The following is a 21,146-nucleotide window of genomic DNA, read 5'->3' on the forward strand; positions in this document are numbered from 1 at the left end:
TCATGAGCTTTAAACCAAAGTTTGGAGTTTATTTACTATTCATTATTCTTTGTTTCTTCTGTTTGAACTATTTCATTAATCCAAAAGAGGGTTGCAGAAACTAATGTGACTTAGGTGATCAATCACTTAGACTGAGTGGTAAAGAGCCATTATAAACAACTCAAGGACAACTGTCAGCAGTTAAAGTGTTTGACATATCTTTGTTTCTTTTTGACCAAACTTGCCTCGGGTGTTTTTGCTCTTTGCTTGCATATGTTTAGAGTCTGAATCTCACAATTTTTCTGATCTGGCATCAGGATTTAGCATATCACACTGTTCCTTCTCCTTTTACCAGTGAAGTTTGATACTAGAATTCCTTCCTTTTGAGAAATGTTGGCTAATAAAATGGAGTTGTACTTGATTGTGCATTAGGCTGGGAACTCTCTTAATTCCCCTTTCTGAGTTCTTGCTTATGTTCTAGCTGCTGCTTTGGGCTAAAGAATCAATGACTCAATGCTTCAGGCAGTCCAGAAATCAGACTCTAGAACTTTTTTTTTTTTTTTTTTTTTTTTTTTTTTTTTTTTTTTTTTTGTTACCTAATATTCTATCATTATCAGTGTCTACTGATTTCAAATGTCAGAGAATAAAACATTTCTAGAAGGGCTTATATTTGGCAGTAGAAACCATCCCATCTTCTTTTCTGATATTATTTCCAACTGTCCCTTATTTATTTCATCAGAGATGCTTCTGTATCACATCCTAGCTAAGCCATTGGAGTAATCCTAAAAAAAGGCACCTCTATATAGCATAAATTAATGATTTTCTTAATAACAACTTTATTTTTAGAAAATTGAACTACTCTTTTCAACTTTTCAACAAAAGATTAAAAGCTATTTCTTGTAAATGTTGCTTCCAATAAATAGTCAGTCTGGCTTTAAGAATACTATTTCCATAAAGAAAGTGAACTAAAATAAAATTAAGGGTGTCAAACTTGTCTGTGAAAATAATCTAATTTTGAGTTATGTCTTTGTAAACTTCCAACATCTTTTTGCAGGATTCATCAACATAATCAACTTTTAAAAGAAATAAAATAAATTGAAAAAGTATTGGAAGTAAACTTGCCTCTCTCCTTGTTGGCAAGCTGTTCATTACAAAACTGCAGAAAATTATTTTTCTCCTCTACCTTTTAACCTCTTTTAATTTTTTTTTAAATCCAGAACTTTTCTCTTTTCCAGGGTAATGAGAAGAAAAATATTGTACAGGTAGATATGTACTTCCTTCCATTCTTGATTCTATAAACCTTGTTTACTCAAGTCATTAGGCTAAGTAAAACTTTCACGTTCATTTTAATTCCAAAATATATTTTTTATACAGTCTTATAATTTGTGGGGGTTTTTGGTTTTTTTTTTGTTTTTTGTTTTTTGTTTTTTTTTTTTTTTTTTTTGTTGGTTTTTTCTTTGTTTTGTTTCTTTCTTGGGGTTTGTTTGTTTTCTTTTTTTTTTTTTTTTTTTGTGTGGGCTTTTTAGGTACACATGACATGATTAGGCCACCTATGACAAAGAGGTTTGCTTTTGAGTACAGGACCTACCTCTAGTACTATAAATAATTTTCTCCAGCATGTCATTTCCACAGTGATTATACAAAGAACAGAAATGGTTCTAATTTTGCAGGACAAAATTATTTTTCAAAACAGTCATAGGCATCAAGGATTTTTCAAAGAACTAACTTGATTCTTAAAATCAAGTCTTAGTGCTGTACATTAAAATGGCTGCTCTGTTTGCAGATTTCAAGTAGTTGCCATTTCCAGTCTGTGAAGGTTAGTTTTCTTCAAGCCTAAATGAATTTAAAAAAATAGATATATAAAAAAAGAACAGTATTTTCACAGAACCTTTTTCTGGTTCTCAGTAAGCTCTACAGTGAGCGCCCTGATTATTCATCACAGTTCTGCAGTAGAGCACTGTAATCACTGCCTGAAAAGCTATAGTTATATACTTGTAGCACAAATAAGCAAGAAAACAGCTGATGCCTCAGCAATGGCAGAAAATTAAACAAAAAGTCAGAATCAAGGAAGAGAAACAAACAAGTTTGGAATTCAGAGAAGGAAATTCTTTTCTGTAGCTAAAGGTTCTTTGAAGCGTTTGTTGTGATATTGCCTCTCTCTACCACTTTGGGTTTTTTTAATGAACATTTCATTTTAAAAAATAAAATAATTTCTCTGCTATATAATATAGCATCAGGAATAAAGGAGGAAAGAAGAAAACAGGAAAGAGAGGTACATTAAAATCATGGTGCAAATTTGTGGTAAATTAAGTAAAGTTTTGCTTATAGATTGTTCCTAAAAACCGTTTCCTCAGAGAGTAACCTTGGGAGGTGTCCCTGCTCAGGGAGAGATCCTGGCATGCAGCCTGGAGCTGTGCAGGAAAGCTCAGTGGGCTCTCGCTGTCCACTGTTTATGGAAGAACACAATTAATTTATAGTCATATTTGCATAACAATAATGATGATCATTTCTTCCATGTGTGACTTGGGTCAGACCTTGACCAGCATTATGGTTTGGTAGGCTCATTGCTCCTGTTGTACCTTGGATTTTGTGTTATCTGTCTCCCCCAAAACTTGCTTTGAGGTTCTGCTATGAACACCACTGTCACAGGGAGACACACAATACTTGCTCTTGAAAACAAATTCCTTTCAGAACTGAGGTCCTCAGAGAATTTCCTATCAGTTTTCCAACAGCTCTGAGCCTACTGCAGCACATACAGCTCTGCAAACTCTCCTTCAGGGAAGTGACACTTCAGCAGTGACTTGCAAGCTTATAAAATACTTACTTTTTATTATTTGTGGCAGAAAAACACAGATGAAACATAATTTACATGCCTATAATCTGTTAATTGTTTAGTTATATCTGGAATTATGGTTTTGGGATTCTGGCAGTTTAGTATGCAAACATAAAATAATTTTATTTTTAAAAAAGATTGTGAAATGAAGATGGAATTTCGGAAGAGTATCTTGTCTCGGGAGACTGACTGGTGAAGAACTTTTGAAATTTGTCTTGGAGTTTCTTGCCCTGTTAATGTAGTCAACCATAGCCAATGTGTTATCCATCATCCTAGGGTTATGCGTGTCAGAACTTCAAGGAGGAATACATGGCAGATTTGAAAGAGTCATTCTTTATTCAGGATAATCACACAGTGAATGACAACAGCTTTACTCCACCCCTGCAGATGCCCAATATATTTTATACTGCTTGCAACAGGAGCATTTTCACCTTGCAAATAAAGGCTTAATATGGGTGAATATATTGCATTAGCTCAGCTACGCTGTGAAAAAAATCACTCCATTTCTTTTTCTCATACCTGGACTGAAAAGCAGAGCAGAATCACCTTTTTAAGCTTAATAACATGATGTGTTTTCCTTTTTTTTGCATGATCTTACAGGTCTTTTCCTACTTTGATTCTGTGATATTACTTTCATTGTAATTATGATTTGCACAATAGCATATTAGGTGTGCATGTACATATATATATATATAATACTTTATGTATGCATGTCTGTATATATATCAACATATACATATAACATACTCCTTAATACACACCATATGTAAAACACTTAGCTTGCTGTTTTAAAAGAGCAGCCTAAATCATTAATTGTTTACTGTTGAGACAAAAAGGAGACTGGAAATTAATTTTTTATATGATTAATTGTCTTTCCTTGAATCTAAAATGGAATAAAAGCTATGCTTCAGATAAAAATTTTGCATATTTGACACCAGCTAAAGGATGAACTGGACTCCATTGTCACAAAGGCAAAGCAATATAGGGACATGCTCTTCATTTTTTCTGTTATACCATATTTTATAACATACTACAGCAAATAACTCTATGCCCCTTCCATGATTTTTCTAGCTATGCACTGGAAGAGGAAAATAAACTTTCCTCTTTCAAGCTCTTAATCATATCTCCTCTTTCTGCTAATAGTGTAGGGGAACTTCAATAGTGAAGCAAATGGAAAAAAGTATTTACTCAGGTGGTTCACTACTGAAAGCTAATTTAACATTTCATCAAATACAGATACAGAGGTGGTGACCTTAGCTGGTTAACCAATTTGCTTTCTTTTAAAACTTCAGCTGCAGATATGATTTTTTTTCTTACTTTTATTAAATTCCTGTATTTCTTGTTTTGTGATCTCAATCAATAATATGAACTTGAAGTCTGAAAAGGTCATAACAAATATTCTGTACATTTCCATATCTGAAAACACTCTGCTAATGCTCTCGCTGACCTATTAGTAAGGTCAAGTTGTTCCCTTTTCATAACAACAAGTACCTCATTTCTAAGGAAGTGTGTTCTTTCATTTTTAATGCAACTTGACAGTTTTGACAGGGAAAGATAATGACAGTGTAAAATAGCTTTCAAAAAAGTTCAAAGACTAAAAAAAGATATATACATGCTACATAGCTTTTGAACTGTTCAAGAAATTGAAACGAACTAATTTATTTATGGTGCTGTATGAATGCAGATAATATGCATCTGGTATCAAAAGGATGAGACCCTCAAAGGTTAGTTACAGGTAATTGTCTTTGGTAATTAAAGCAGATTATACTTACTCATTGAAAAGAAGTATTTGAGCTGACCATTTCAACACACTCGTGCTTGTTGTTAACTTCCCTCGTTCTAACTCCTGTTACTGATGCTTAAATCTTAAAGTTATGAATCTGGGGAGTAATCAATATATTCACTTTGCACATGTAGTGGTGCAACCCTGGCCAACAACCCAGCACCACACAAGTGCTCACTCAGTACCACCCACAGTGAGATGGAGGGAGAATCAGATGGGCAAAAGTGAGAAAACTTGTGGGTTGAGATACAACTAGTTTAAAACTGAAAAAAAAAAAGTGAGCCTACAAAGTGAGAGGAACAAGCCAGTCACTTTTTATAAGACTGAATGTCTCCACTCCAGTTTTAGAATTCTGCAAACTTTTTTGCTGCGCAAAGCTTCAGAAAATGACATCTACTCTGAATATTTCTTTCCCCTATTAAAATACCTGATGCAATTTTATATAAACACTTCTCATCTCTAGCTATGTGTCAGTCAAACTGCAAAATTTCACTCTGATTTTACTTTATTTAGTCATCCTTGGCACCTTTGTTAAAAAACTTTGTATCTACCAATGTAAAATGTTATTCTTACATTCAAATTCCCAACTGTCATAGAACACAAAGAAATGCTAAATCGTGAAATTCTGGTTTTTTTTTTAATGTAGACAGCTGTACACACAACTCATGAACAAATGAAAACACAAGAATTTTCAGCATTACCAGATAAAAAAGACATATCTCAGGAAATTGTTCTGAAATTCAGGCTATCCTACAAAAAATTATGCTGAAAGGACTGTTATGTTTAGTAGAAAACATTTTAGGTGAAGTGTGGAATTGCTACTTTATCTCCATGAATTCAGTAAGGCAAGTTTAATCTATGAAAGTTCAAATGAAATCACTACTATGATCATAAGAATAAAGGATGGAGGTAAAAATAATTCATTTTTTAATCATTCATAACTTTTAATCTTTTTTTACCTCCACTTTTACATATTCAAGTTTTCAATTTAAGATAAAATATTTTAAAATGTACTTGTTTACAAAGGAATAAGTATCGGGTACAGAATCTACATTTGTATGTTAAGCAAAAAAATGAAGTGCACTAGTTTCTCTCTACATCACAGTGGGTGGGATGATCAGAATTTTATGCTTAGAATAGAGATGAACCTTTTTTTTTGAACATGAATTTGTTTTTGTGTCTGGGCTTTGAACTCCCTCAAACTTAAAGCCTTGGATTTACTCTGGATAAAGCAAAAAAGTTGTATTTCTTCAAATATTACTTTTAAGGTGCAATATTAAAGATATTTTGTAAGTTCTGATATAATAATGTGATTTTACTCAGATTTTTGAGATTATAGAATAATAAAATCACAGAACTGTAGAGTAGAATAGAGTAGTACAACTAATTTGGTTTGGAATAGATATCCTGAGATCATTTCCTCACATTCTGTCACTGGGAGAACAGACTGACCCCCACCTTGCTACAGCCTCCTTTCAGGTAGTGGTGCAGAGTGATAAGATCCACCCTGAGCATCCTTTTGTTCAGATTAAAAAAACAACCTCCCTCCTCCTTGTGAAACCTGTACATCAGACCCTTCACCAATTTTTTGATCTTCTTTGAACATGACTAATACACAATCACTTGTTATTTGATGAGATGCAGACTGATTGCAGTATTGCAAATGTCAAAACAATTTGTTCTGTAGAAGAATCTCTAACCTCAGACCTAGTAGGAAAAACAGTACACAGAGAGTATTAGAAACAGAGAGAGAAACACTTCTGTCAAAATAATCTGAACATTTTTTTTGTGTCATTTCAAAGAATACACCGTAGAATACACTTTGACATATCTTTACTGCTTTCTGATTGTAAAAGCAAGAGAACTTTATTGAAAATGATGCAGTTCTGATTAATTATTGATTTGAGCAAGTATAACAGCGGCCTACTGGACATATGGGTGAACTACAGGTGTGTTAGAATGGTATGCAATTGGTAATGTCAGTGCCACCAGATGCTGCAGGAATTCTGTGTTTGGCAGAAGAAACCTATGCTCTTTTCCCTGCAGGAGCTAATTACTTGTGGAATAGTAGCTCCAGACAACTTTGAAATTCCCATCTAGAAGTATTTGGCAATTCAGCAACAAATATTTTGACTTTTATTTGAGAAATTACTTCTGCTGGGTCAAATTCTAAAGCTTTCCCTGGTTAATGTTCTGTAACTTGCTTTGCCACTCTAGATATGAATATTGCTATCTGAATCTTTAACTGGAATTGTGTTGTTGAATAAGACATTCACCCTTATTTAATTTTTTGGATTTATTTTAAAAAGAGTATTGATTGAGAAAGGAATAAAACTTTTAAATGTTTGTCAACTCTTTATTTATTGTTACAGGTGCCTTTTCTGATCTCAAAGAATTTGGAACTGAAACAAATACTTTCAGAATTATATTTATCATACAGGTAATTTTTTGACCTATTTTCTTAAATCACTTTTTGTTTTCATCTTCACCTTTACCTGAACCACTAGAATAAATGTAACCTCCTTAAAGTAGGAAATAAACTAATAAAAAAGCTAAATCTACCTTCTTAATGCTTACTGTATTTTAGTATAGATGGACCTAAGTCAAGCTGGACTTAAGGGTTTCTGAAGTGGCAACATATTGCTAGAAGCAACTTTCTCCTTGTATTTCTGTCTCAGCTTGGAACAAGTTATACACTGTACCTCAAAGAGAAAATGCTTTAATAAGGTTTACAGCCCCAGAGGGGCTAAAATCTCTACAGCAATTTAGAAAATACAGACACATAGAGACAGTATGAATAAAAAGAATTGGTGGACACCTGGTTCCTGGTCCACTTTGACCCATCTCCTGAGCCCATGACAAGTGGGATGCATTTCATCAATGTTCATGGGAGGTCTGAAATACAACCTAAAGTAGCACCTAGACCTTTTAAAGCCTAGAAACAACTGTACAGCATCCAGTTGATTGTTTTAAGGCATGGTTTGTATTGGTGATTAAAATAACATTTAAGGCAGTCACAGTGAGACAAAATCTTAGGGACTGAGCCCTTAGGGAGTCCAGGGCACAAGTCTTGCCTTTCAGAAGACGGACCTAAATATCAGGCAAGAGTGTGAGGCTTGTGCAGGGTAAAGGCATTCTTCTTATGTACCACTTAAGTCTGGACCAAAAGATATCTCCAAGAAGATTCTGATGCAAATCCTTACAAGTACATATCTTGATGCTAAGGTTTGAATTTGCACGTGAATTTGCCTTTAATCATGCAAGCTGCCTATAAGATGCATAATAAGACAGGACAATTTAAAACATGGCAATTTTGTGCTGAGAATAGCTACCAAAATTATTTAACATAAGAACACGAGGGAAATAGAATTACAATTTTTACCTGACATCGTGAACTCTGCAATAACAAAGACAGGGTGAGTGAAGTAATTGAAGAAATTACAGGCGTGTCTCTATGTCATAGATTGGCCACCTGGGGGTAAATATTTTAATTTCTTATGGAAAATAAACACTTAAAGCTATGATAAAAAAATCATGCATTTTGCCCAATTAGCTAGAACAGGAGTTGGCAGGCTTCAGTGATGTGCAGTGCAAGTTCCAATTCTGTAAGTTACCACATACATCTGCACATAGACAGGAGCTATCATAGTGTCTACAGAGGTCTCATGACTTTCAGAAGCAGAGAGAAATTCTAGGATACTCCAGGACATCTCAAATGGCACTTATTTTGTTTAAGCAACTGGATCATACTTCAGACTTTTTCTAGTTATTAAGAAAAGCCAGATGAATCAGCTCAAATATAGATATTTACAACTCAGTTGGACACCTCAGGTTAAAAAAATTGAATTTCACTTCACAACTATCACTGGAGTGTGTGAAGGCCTCACACTGAGCGCAATCAGGGCACTTAAAGCCTCTTTGAGCACTTAGGGTGTGGACAGTCTACTCCAATACGTTACTGTCTCTTTTTAACAGAGCATGTTTTCCTACATGTTTATATTTTCATTGCGGCATGCTGGCATCCCAGTTAAGGCATGTTTACAGAGCCCAGACTCATGACATGGCAGGTAAAGAAGCCTGATGATTGAGGTTTTGTTTTTTTTTTTTTATTTTTTTTAATTTAGTTTATTCAGAAGATATAAAAATTGTGCTAAACTTGTCATTTTAGAGATGGGCACACCTACAACTGGAGTTGTAGACATGTGTGGAGTAAATATACCCACTGTGTAAGGCAGCATCCAAGCAGTTACTTTGAAGATTTCATGCTGGCCTGATTAACAAAAGAATCAGATAGTTACCTGAGAAGCTTTATAGAATTTAACTCTGACTTCATTAACACCCTGTTTGAAAATATCTGTGCGTGCACAGATGTTGCCACTGAAATTTGTCCATGTCCTAGAATTTTTGAACTACTTACACTCAGGTTTTATTCATGAAAGTTTAAAAACTTTAAGAGTAAGTTGTGAGCACAAGATAAATTGGAACAAAATATTGTCTATCTTAAAATTGAATGTCTCTAATTAATTTTCTGTACAATGTCCTTTATTTAATTATGTACAAATCAGACTGATCTTGGTAATCTGAAATTTAATTGAGAAGCAGAGAATCCTGAGAATGACTTAAGCAAAAAACATTAATCAAGAGACAAGATCAAATAAGAAAAAAGTAAAAAAAATATAAGCTGAGAATAAAAAATGACCATCTCTTCCTCATTGACTACTGGGATTTAATGTAGCTAATAGTAGATATCTTGAGATGCTTCTATACTGTAAGATAAACATACAGCTTGTGTGTTTTACCAGACCACCTGGTTGTCCAGACTTATTTGCATGTACTGCAGCTCCTGTTTATGCCAGGAAAAAAAAAAGAATCACCTTAGGAATAAAATTCCTGATGTTTTATGCAGCAGTCATGTTTTTTCTCAGTTACTATCCTCTCCTTATTTTGTTTTATGACACAAAATATTGTTTGGAAAAACTCTTAGACATGGAACATGTTGTTGAGTTAACCACACTTTCTCTTAATTTTTAGTCAGCATTTACTGGCTTTAATCAAAGGAAGGTTCTGAGTTGCAAAAGTACCACTCTCTTATCACGGTTTCTCAGAGCAGCTCCTGATGTGACACTTCCCTTAGTCTTAGTATTAAATGTTTAAATACACTTGGGAAATTTCTCTGAGAAACCTGATCAAAAGAGATTTAAATGGAAAAATTAACTTCTCTTTTAATTTCTTATTATTTTTCTACTCGTAAAAATTAGTGATACCAATAATGACCAAAGTTCAGAAATACACGATTGTTGCTCGTGTTTGCCCACTTTAGGACAAAACAATTGTTGCTAATGGGATGAGAAATTAACTTAAAATGTGATTAACATATCTAAGAATGATTATCTAAGAAGTAGATTAGAAAAAAATGTTTGGAGTATGTAAAATGCAAAATTCAAAAATAAAAAGTATTGTAATTAAAAAATATTTATTTCTATAATTAAGTCAGAATTCCCAAGAAGCTGAAAAATTTTGTCATGGAAGGTGTGCTACAAACACTGGTTAATTACAAATTCAGGCTGATAAAATTGGCAAATCAATGAAAATTCCATTTCCTTTTGGCATGCTTATTCAAAATAATTTTAAAAATTATTCTGCAGATATTTTTTTTTTAATTTGGAAAGGTTTTTTTTTTCCCTTATTCTATTTTAAAAGGCAAAAAGTTAGCTTTTTGTTCCACAACAGTATAAGTGAGTTTGTTATATCCTGAGCAGCTGTGACTGTTCTCTGAAAACTTTTGACAGTGCATCCCAGTATGGACTAAACTGCATTCTGCTAAGTATTACTAGGGATAATAGTAATAAGAGATTGATTTTTTTTTTTTCTTTAGGCAGAGTACAGTGCAAACAACTCTAAAAAGTCAGCCTCCTGAGAATCCGTTCATCCCTGGTTCTTCTTACTGTAAGCTTGAAATGTTTCGCTACAAAGCTGATAAAAATTCATGACAGCTACCACACTGCTTACAGATTTCAGCCTGGCATATTCAAGGCAGAATAAAAGTCCACCTTCTCAAGTGGGAGGAGTGGGGGAGCAGTTATTCTCTATCGCTGTGTAAGGGTGCTTATATATCTTGGGGACATTCTTGCCATGTTTGGCATACATTTATATCTCATTTGAAAAGGGCTTTTGAAATGAAATTCCTGTTGTTTGCTTTTTAGAAATTTTATTGTAGTATATCTGCAGTCCCTATAAAATATTTTTAAACCTGAAAAAATACTGCTTATTAATGGAGGGATAAATTCTCCCATAAAAATCATTAATTTTTCTTGCCTTAAGCACATTTCATACTTATTTTGATTTTTTCTTCTTTTGCATTTAAGGAAATAAATTGAACATTTCTAACCAGCTTCTTCAAAAGCATTATTTAGTATGTGTTTTTCACTGTCATTTGATTAGTTGTTTCTTTAAATTAAACAAATCCTGTTTCGTGCTTTGTTGAGATTTTTTCCTTACTCGTGGATTTTTGCTCAGTATGTCCCATTGCTTATTAGGATGCAAGAAAAACGTTTGTCAGACTAACTCTTCTAGAGACCATACAGTATTCTAGAAGTGAAAAAGCTCTTTGTACTTTATTTTTCTATGGCTGTTTATTGCTGGGAATATGGTCTTTAGAGTAAAACGTCCTATATTTTAATTAGATAATGTTTAATATTTTAATAAAGACTAGATAATATTAGACAACTTCTAATAATAAAATATCTATTTATTTCAAAATAATAAAATATATATTTAGTTTTAAAATGCTGTAATGCTACTACTCTGACTACTACTACTATTATTATTATTATTATTATTATTATTATTATTATTATTATTATTATTAAATTTAGAAAAAGCATATAGTCCTAAGTTGCCATTTTGAATAGTTCAAAATATGAAACCATGCTGTGGATATAGGGCCTTGTTCAGATACAAAATCAATGTAAATTACATAAAGATTTTGTTGTACCACAGTATACAATGAAGTAGAGAGGTAAGACTACAAGGGCAGGATTCAGCAGTCCGCACGTGGATATTTAGTGTCATTTGAGGTCTCTCGGGTTGTCAAGGATATTCATATAAGTTTGACAAATACAACAGACTCATGACTCATTATCTAATCCAAGTATGGTCAGGTGAAACATTGGAGATCACCAAAACCAAAGAGAAGACCTCTCTATTAGCAGCTGAACCCTACCCTTGGTAAGCATTCTGGTGAGTTCTTACAAGGGAAAGAAGTTGAATGACAGTAAAACTCAGAAACTCTTCTTTAAAATGTTGCCTATTCTAACACACTAAAGTACTTGAAAATGACCCATGTGCAACCTTCAGTAGTTACACACAGGCCAAATTTAAGATTCTGTAGGTGAGCGTGGTGTCCAAGCACCCATCAGAATCAGTAGAATGACAACGGGCTGCATGAAACCTATACAGCTGAGCCTACCCCAAAATGAGTCATGTGGAGTGTGATTCCATTCTCTGCATGAAGGCATCCTCCAATGGCTTGGCACCACGAGGTATCTTTCTTCTCGGTAGTTGTTAGAGTGATGTCTGTGTTTTGGATTCGGGATGGGAATAGTACTGCTGTTTTGTTTTTCGCTAAGTTGTGTTTATCCTAAGTCAAGGACTTTCTTTCCCCTTCCTCTGCCAGTGAGGAGCTACACAAAAGAAACTGGAGGGAGCATAGTTGGGACAGGCGCCCTGAACTGTCCAAAGAGATAATTCATGCCGCAGAAGGTCATGCCCAGTATATAAACTGGGAGAGGAGTTACTGAGAAACATGGCCAGTCTGTGTGCGGGTAGAGGGGACTGGCATCAGTCAGCAGGTGGTGGACAGCGCTTGTTTGTTTCCTTTTTATTATCATTACTATTATTTTTTGCGGTTATGATTGCATTTTACTTTATTTTCAGTTATTAAATTGTTCTTGTCTTAACATACAAGCTTTATTTCAATCCTCTTCCCCATTCAAACAGGATGGGGGGAGAGAGGAAGGGATTGAGTGAGTGGCTGTGTCGAGCTTAGTTTTCAGCTGGACTTAGTTCACAACAACATCTAATGCCTATTTGCAAAGCATATTATTGAAATAATATTGCAAGTGTTAGAAAGCGAATCTGTGCCTTCTGTGTTGAAAGCATTTCTGTTTCTATTTACGAAGCACAACAACTTTCTGGGAGAGTCATATTCCAGGATAATTAAGATATTAACTTAAGGCATCCAGCTAAATATAACTATTTAATTTGGTAACATTTTTTTTATGGGACTTAATTATGTTTTCACATAGTTGATGTTGACAAGGTTATTAACTAGCTCTATTTGTTTGGCAAGCAGAATAGGTGAACCTTTAATGTATCATGGGTTGAACTAATCTTCTGAAGTAACTCCACACTGTGTCTTAGTTTTCTGGAAGTCAATTATTTAAAATTTTAAAATATATTCACTACAGTTTGGTTTCTACTAATCTACTACTTAGTTTCTGTCTTAAACCACCTGTCCTCAAAAATATATATCTTTCTAAAACAATAAAGTGGTAAGTTAGATGATAAAGGATAAATACATAGTTTCTCCTGATATTTTTGTAACACACAGTATTTTCGTCTCTGATAATGTTAACTTGTCCTATTCTTGCAACCTTCTGGGTCTTCCTTGATTCCAACTTTTTATTTTAATTGTTTTGCAACGTTAACTTTTTGAGTTTGTGCTTGTTCTTTTTCTACATTCCATCAACTAAGACATGAAGATTCTCAAGAAAATATGATATTGTAATAGCATACTAGAACTAGAATTCTGCCTAACTCTCACAAAAGTAGGATAATTAAGGCTATTGATGTTAAGTCCTTGTATTTGATTCTTTAACAATATATGAATAAATAGTAGTTCTTTACACTGTTCATGTGTTTGTATAAGATTGTTATTGTTTATTCTCTATCATTATAACATTAATTTTTTTTCTTTAAAAAAATCCACTTATTACTTTTAATTTACACTTTTCAAATAACATTTTAAAGTAAAAGCTATAAACTCCTTCTTAGGATTTCATACATGCTGAGTATTTTTTTTTTAAATGTCATGTCTTCATTAGTGATATGTTTAGGAAAAATTAATTCAAGCAATTAAGTTTTACATAATATTTTATTTATCTCTATTTCATCTTACTTTTTTACTTACTATGTTGACTCATTGTTACTAAATTTTTGGAAACATTTGAGAGTTCTATAAAAATCAGGATTGAATGTGCAGAAATTTATTTTAAAGTACTGAACTAAATCACATTTCAGTTCATCACTGACTTGCACATGCAGGACATAGAATTTTGTCTGTCTTAAGGGGTAATGAATAGGAAGGAGTGCGAGTGCTCTGAGCTTTCCATATGTTGCAATTAATAGGTCATACAGATAGCTCTACTTTCCAGTATCTTTTTGCACAGATTTGCAAGAGGTAATTATAGCCTATAAATAAACAAAAAGTAGGTTTAAAATGTACTTAGAACTTACACTAATCCAACACAGTCATTGGAACAGTTAAATGTAAAATAGGAAATTAAAATATTTAAGAATATTAACGTCAGCAGAACAAGACAGAAAATATGTTGCAATTAGATACAGAAATAAAAGATTTGAGTCTAATTTTAGCAAATGATGATGATACAAGGAATTAATCTAAATTCTGAAAGAGGAATCCAGGAAGCTATTTTGCAAAAGTAATTTTGCTGCACTATTATTATTATACAAATATACTGTGTTGATCTTTATTTATCTGCATTTTTCTCCAGTTGTGTTTGTAAAAAATGTTGATCATTCTTGCTGCTTTGGGGATATTGAATCAACTTGGGGCTGAAATTGGACTTTGAGATAGTAATGTCTCAAAGTGTTTACAAATGCATTTTCTTATTGTTAACAAAAGCAGCATCTCCCTATGGCAGATAAAAAGTAGCAGTTTAGCCTTGTAGATGGAATATTCAATGAGGTTGTAAATCTGCAATTTGGACTGATTATATGTGGAACTCAAAGAATTTTAATCTCTTTAACAATTAAGTGCCTGAACAATGTTCATATATCAGCTATGGCAGAAGGCAGCTTGTTAATAAGAGAATATACTTTCCACCCCTTCCATATGACCTTGTAAAGTATTTTCCAGTCAAATAAGTTTCTTGAAGCCTTATCTTTTGAGACATTTGAAACAGAAACAGACAAAGCTGAGAAAACAGGAGAGGAAAATAGCTTACTGACTATAAGATTTGAGGTTATGTGTAGTGCCAAGAAGTAAATCTGTGACCACATAAACAAAATTATCATTATATCTGTTGTGATGCCAAGACAGTTTGTAATGATATTAGTAGAAATATTGTTTTATTCCCCTGCTCTTTAATTTATGATTTTTTAGTCCATACTCGTTTTTTCTCATGTATGCTCTTTTAGTTAGGAATCCTCTAGCTTTGATTTTATAAGATAATAGGTGGAAACTTTTGTTAATAAGGTCATGTTGTGTTTCACAGTTTGGAAGAACATTTTTTTGTGTTTTACCAGGCTGTTTTAAAGAATTTTTCAGAAAGTCCTTGATGAAGTCTGGCCTCACCCTGGCTTCACAGAATGTCTGATGATGACCACAAGTCTATTGGGCCATTTAGACCACTTAGTAGATCACCTTACTGTGCCCATGGCAACTTCGATGCAGCCTCCAGGAAGTGCTAGTGCCTAAAAGCCTAACTGCAGCAATAATTACAGCAGCAGGAGCTGCAGCATCAGAAGGCACTGAGATACCACGTGCAACTTGCTTTTTTCCAGGATACCTAGTCTAAGGAAGATCAGTCAATTTAAACATAGAAAGCAGGAGGAAAAAAAAAGTCTCTGTGAAGAGTCTAAAAGAAATAACAATACGAATTAGGTCCAAGATGGCATAACTGACAGGCAGTAATCTTTACCTTTTGTCTGATGTTTAAAGAAGCCCAGCCTTGTTTTCTCCATACAACCATTCCTGTCTTCATGGAGCTTCTTATTAAAAGGTGACTAGAATCTGATAAATGGAATGTTTAGTGCTGTAATAGTCATGCTTTCAGTACAAATACTGTGTAATAGTCCAAGTGACTCTATTAATCTGTTTGAAATGAAGAAAATAATGTCAAAAGATATAAATTAATTTACCCACTTTAAGCTTTAATTTACTAAATGTCTCTTCAATTCGACCCTGTCACTCTAGCTTGCAAACTCTGTATTTCTGGTTTCTACAAAAGATCATCACACTAATTAAACTTTTTTAAAGTGTTTTGCTTTGTCTAAAAATGTATCTTTTGAAGTGATATTTTATTTCTTTTTTTCTGGCTGTTTGTCTCTTCCATAGGAGAAAACTTGCTAGAATTTCAAGAATGAATAAATCTCAGTCAAAGAAATAAAACCACAGGTATGCAAACACAATGAAAACACACAAATTATTGGGTTTTTTAATATTCAAATACATGTTATTAAGAAAAAGAATATTGTAATCTCTGTGACAGTTATGCCTTTCAGTATAGACAAGTATAATTCATTCATGTGAGTTCAAAGCTTTATTTAGAAGGAGAGGAAATTACATCATTGAAATAATTACAACTGAGTAATTTAAACTCAGTTTAAATCCATTAATATACTCTTTAGAAGACAATATCAGCTCCAAGTGTTAAATAATGAAACTTAGGATAGCTCTGGTATACCTTTATTAAGTAGGATCACACTGAATGAACATGGTTCTCTGACAAGTGATTGCAGAGGCATAGTATATATACAGCTTCAGGAAAAAAGAAGAAAAATAAAAATAATACAAAACAAAAAAAAAAAAAAAAAAAAGAAAAAAAAAACAAAAAACAAAAAACAAAAAAAAAAAAAAACAAACCAAAAACCCACCAAACAAACAAACAAACAAACAAAAAAAAAAAAAAGGAAAAAAAAGCAAGACTGGGTATCTGTGCCTGGAAGGGATAGATTCCTTAAGTAGTTTCCTAAGTCCCACACTATTGAGAAGGGATGCAAAAGTAAATAATGAGCCATGTAAGGGATGACTCTTAGTGGAGCCTGTAGAAGAGACAAAGATCATGTAATTCAGAATTGGGTAGTGGGAAATCATCACGGGCTGTTAGACTGAAGCTGAAGGGAATGCTCTTCTACTTAGGATAAATTTCTTAGTTGAAGAAACTAGTGCTCTCAGCTCTCAAGTACTAATAATTTTGCCTCACTTCACAAACAACAAACTAGAATTGGATCTAACATATGTCCCAAAACTCTTCAAATCTTGGAACAATGACAATAATAATGAAAGCAAAAGTGAATCCCCAAAGCAAAACTTAAAAAATCACAAAAATCACAAAACATTTGTACAGTGATTAGCTTTTAAGGTTCACTATCAGGGTAATAAAATAATGTTTGTCATCCATGAAGCCATTACACAAATTGAAAATGATTTTTTTTTTTCCTGATCAGTTGAGGACTGGGCAGAAGGGTTTTTTTCCTTTGTCAAAATATTCTATACAAAGTTGAGATATGTAAAGGGCTGCTGGCAATTCCTTTTGATACTCCTTTATTTTGACAATTGTGAAGCCCAGGACGATATGATGTTGCTATTAATGTCAGATGTCTGCTGGAAGAACAGTGAGCTTACAACAACAAAGATTTTCAAATGTACAGATGAAGAAAAAAGCAACAAAGGAGAAACCAAATGCAATATGGACAAGAAAGGAAAGCAGCTTTGATAAAGTATGCAATCTAAGCTAACTAAAAGGACTAGCAGGTGACCCTACTTTTTTTCCCCATTTATTTCCTTTTTAATAGTTGCTATATCATCAAGTAATTTTTAGTAGTGTTGCTTTAAGATCCTAAACAAAAATCAAATTTCTTTCATCCTTTGTACAGCAGCCAAAAGAACAATAAAAATAGCAAATTAAAAAATGATACACTATTTTGCAAATCTATTGTAGATAACTAAATAGAGAATTTAAGGTACAATAATGAGTTGCACAGAGATTTATCATAACAAATTTAAGAGATTAATGAAAACTGATATAAATTGCAGAGGTCTTCATTAGGGGAAATGAGCATTAATTTCATGTTAATGCTGGTATTAAGTTACATTATAAATTCTCAAATACATTTTTAAAAGATTGCTGGTACCATCAACTATTTGAGAAATCCTAGACTTTTTGGTTATGTTATTATTATGCTTTAATTGCTTTTCAAAAGCATCCATTGGGCTGACTTGGAAAACATTAGTCCTTTTCATAATAAAAGCTTTTGTCTCAAGAATGCAGAGCTGTTGAGCCTTGAAGCCTTTCACTGAAACAAACATTTCAGTACTGCATCTGCTAGGAATAATTTTTATGGCATATCCTGATGCAAGGAAGACAGCAGGAACAAATGGCTACAAGAAAGCTAAGGAGAGTGAGAAGGTTATCTCTTTGTCTTGCAGCCCATATTCACATCTAGGGTGATGCAGTACTCCTCTCCTTGAACAACTTACAGAGAGGTTAATGTGTTTCTCTCTAAGTAGCATTAGAGTGCTTGAATAGAGACAAGCAAGAGAAGGCATGAACAGAAGTCATTCTGTGTTTGGAGTATTGTGCTGAACATACACTGGTCAGGTGGTTGAACAACCTTACTAGTCCTCTGCAGCAAGGGGAGTTTTGCCTTCTAGTTGGATGTGACATGAGACCTCTCTAGTAACCATATCGGGGTGAAATAAGCATGGCATCTTGGATTGAGGATGCAAGGGAAACAATCACATAGGGATATGAGAAAAACTAGAAGTGTAATCCATCAACCTGAAACTTAATTGAAACTGACGTGGACTTGGGTACAGACATATATTTATGTGATCATTATATTCTGGCCAGCTGTCTGTGAAGGACATTATTATCTCAATTCAAAATATGAATCTAGACTGTTCACATTAAGAGGTTATTTTCTTAGTACGTGGGAGACTGTTGTGGTTTAGGAATGGTACTACCCAGTTCAGTGCTCTCACCAAAAGTTTTCCAAACCAGGTGTGGAACACTTGCTCTCACTTTTCCCCACTCCCTTCTCACTTGGGGGTTGGAGCTGAGAATTGGAGGCACAAAAGGTGAAATCACAGGTTGAAATAAGAACAATTTAAATAGAAAGACCAACGAGATAAGAAAACGAACAGTAAAAGCAACTATTCTAATTGCAAAATTGTACAAAGAGAGGATCTAAGATACTCAGGATCCAAGCTCAGGACAATGAAACAGTTTTGGAGAGACGCTATTCCCACCATGCTTCCTTCCTATCTGGAAAGGGACACCCTTCTTCTAGGAAGCAAGAGAGTCCCCTACCCCACACAATAACATAAAATGGTATGGAACAACCATACCAATTAGGCTCTTGGCCATGCCTACACAAATCTAGACTCTGCCCTGTCATGGCTACTGTGAGAAATTAACTCTGTCCTTGGCCAAAACTAGAACAAACAAATAAAAAATTGTTTTCATTGCAAATCAGATCAAGAATTAAACAAAACAAAAACAAAAAAACCCCACACTTATATTTTTAATAATTTATAGGTTGTCATGTAAAGTTTCAGAAGAACTAGAAAGTACAGAATGTTTTCGGACAAGAATGTCATAAACTTTCAAGATGGGTTCAACCTCCAGACTCCAAATATCTAACCGTAAGTTTCTGAATATAAATGTTTAAGCTTCTATTACAGATGTAGGGCTTAGATGAATTGTCCCTAAACTGCCTTAGTCTTAAATGCAATTTGACATAGAATACTATCTTGCCTGAGTTTCAGTTGCCAAACTGTGACAGCAGAGATGAGCTGCAGGTCTAGCTTAATGAAAATGTCTCAAATACCCTAAGGAGTTTCCAATGACATTTGATTCTTATGTATACTTCTGAGAAACTATCCTCTAATTAACTGTGTAGAGATCTGATCTCCCAGTTTAAGGTAAATATCTACAGTTTGTCACATGTGTAGCTCTCTGAATCAGTGACTTGCCAGCATTAGCAAACTGGATCCCATGACTAAATTTAGAAGACTGCAGTCTCAAGCTCTGTCCAAACCCTAACATTTGAATACATTAGTTAATGCAGATGGATCCATAATTAGTAGAAAGGGAATGGTATAATTTTTTCTCTACTCTAGGCATTTGTAATGCAACCCGTTGTACTATTCGTTGCAAAGCCATAGGAAAAAAAAGACGTAAATCAAGTTGGTAACAGAAAAACAAATTTTTCATTATACATGAATATCCCTCACAAAATTGGGGTTCAAGAGAACCTACTACCTATTCCAGAACTGCTTACATCAAGGGTTCAGTGATTTGAAATTAAGCAAGTGATTCAGAGACTGGTCACATACTTGGGATTCTATGCTCTGAGTTTAGAGATTAGGGGAAGAAAACTATACTGGGGAGTTTTATTCAAGTGCAGTGAGTCTTTACTTCAGGTACAGCTATTATTTTTGCTCATGCTTGTTGCCCAGGCAACAGCTTATGCAGTGATCACTCTTCACCAGCATAAAGCATTAGCCTAAAACTGTAGAGATTTGGCTTTAGACAGAATAGAATAGAACAGAAGAGAACTATTTCAGCTGAAAGGGACATAAAGGATTATCTAGTCCAACTGTGTACCCAATTCAGGGCTGACCAAGTTAAGGCATGTTATTAAGAGAACTGTTCAAAGGCTTCTTAAATAGGCTTGGGATATCAACCTACTCTCTAGGAACCCTATTCCAGGGTTACACCACTTCTTGGTAAAAAAGAATGATTCCAAATAACCAGTTTGAACCTTCCCTGGTGCAGCTTTAAACCATTCAACATGTCCCATCACTAAGTGCCAGAGAGAAGAGACCAGTATCTCCCTCTCCACCACAGCTTCCTCCCTAGGCAGCTGTAGGCAGCAATGAGGGTCACCCTAAACCTCCTTTTCTCCAAACTAGACAAGCCCAAAGTCCTTAGCTGCTTCTTAGAGGACATTCTTTCCATCCCTTTCACCACCTTTGTTGCCCTTCTCTGAATGCATTCAAACACCTTCACATCCTACTTAAGTTCTGGAATCCAGAGCTACAGAAGAGGTGAGGCTGCACCAGTGTGGAATGCAGCAGGATAATCACCTCTTTGATGAAGCATTTGATGCACCCCAGGATGTGATGCACCCCAGGATGTGATTTGCAATCTGGGTGCCAGGAAACACTGACTCCTAATGAATCTGCTGCCGGCCAGTATCCCCAGATCCCCCTCTGGAGCATTGCTTTACAGGCACTGCTCTAACAATTTATACCCACTGCTGGTTTATACTTCAGCCAGTTCCTCACCCAGTGCACTGTGAACCCACCTACCCCACAGCTGATGGGTGTGTCCAGAGGGATAATATCAGAACCCTATAACATTCATGAAGATTACACCCACTGCCTTTCCTTCATCCCACTAGGAAGGTGACACAGGGACATCAAACTAGTTAAAGAGGACTTTCCCTTTGTGAACCCACTTTGACCATGACTAATGATGGCATTATTCTTTAAATGCTTTTCAATAGCATCCTGTGTAA

Source organism: Melospiza georgiana, chromosome 2 (genome assembly GCF_028018845.1).
Source record: "Melospiza georgiana isolate bMelGeo1 chromosome 2, bMelGeo1.pri, whole genome shotgun sequence".
NCBI lineage: Eukaryota > Metazoa > Chordata > Aves > Passeriformes > Passerellidae > Melospiza > Melospiza georgiana.